Source organism: Citrus clementina, unplaced genomic scaffold (assembly GCF_000493195.1).
Source record: "Citrus clementina cultivar Clemenules unplaced genomic scaffold, Citrus_clementina_v1.0 scaffold_1, whole genome shotgun sequence".
NCBI lineage: Eukaryota > Viridiplantae > Streptophyta > Magnoliopsida > Sapindales > Rutaceae > Citrus > Citrus x clementina.
In genome coordinates this window covers 17731887-17732160 of record NW_006263303.1, presented here as the reverse complement: position 1 = coordinate 17732160, position 274 = coordinate 17731887, and positions in this window count along the sequence as shown.

Here is a 274-nt window from a genome sequence, read left to right as displayed (position 1 = left end):
GCGAAGTCTGCATAGAATCAAGCAACGAATTTATATTAGAAATATCAAGTTTAAGTTGCTTATTTGACTCAATTGAATTAACTAAACAAACATTAGAAAGTTCAGAAAAATCCCCTTTTTGAATATTTTCCTCGATACAAGATTCAAACAATTCCTTTTGTTCATCAGTATCATCTTCATTCTCATTTTCTTCATTAGGTTGCCTGCACATGTTGAAAACATTCAATTCCAAAGTCATATTCCCAAAGGATAAATTCATTAAACCATTCCTACA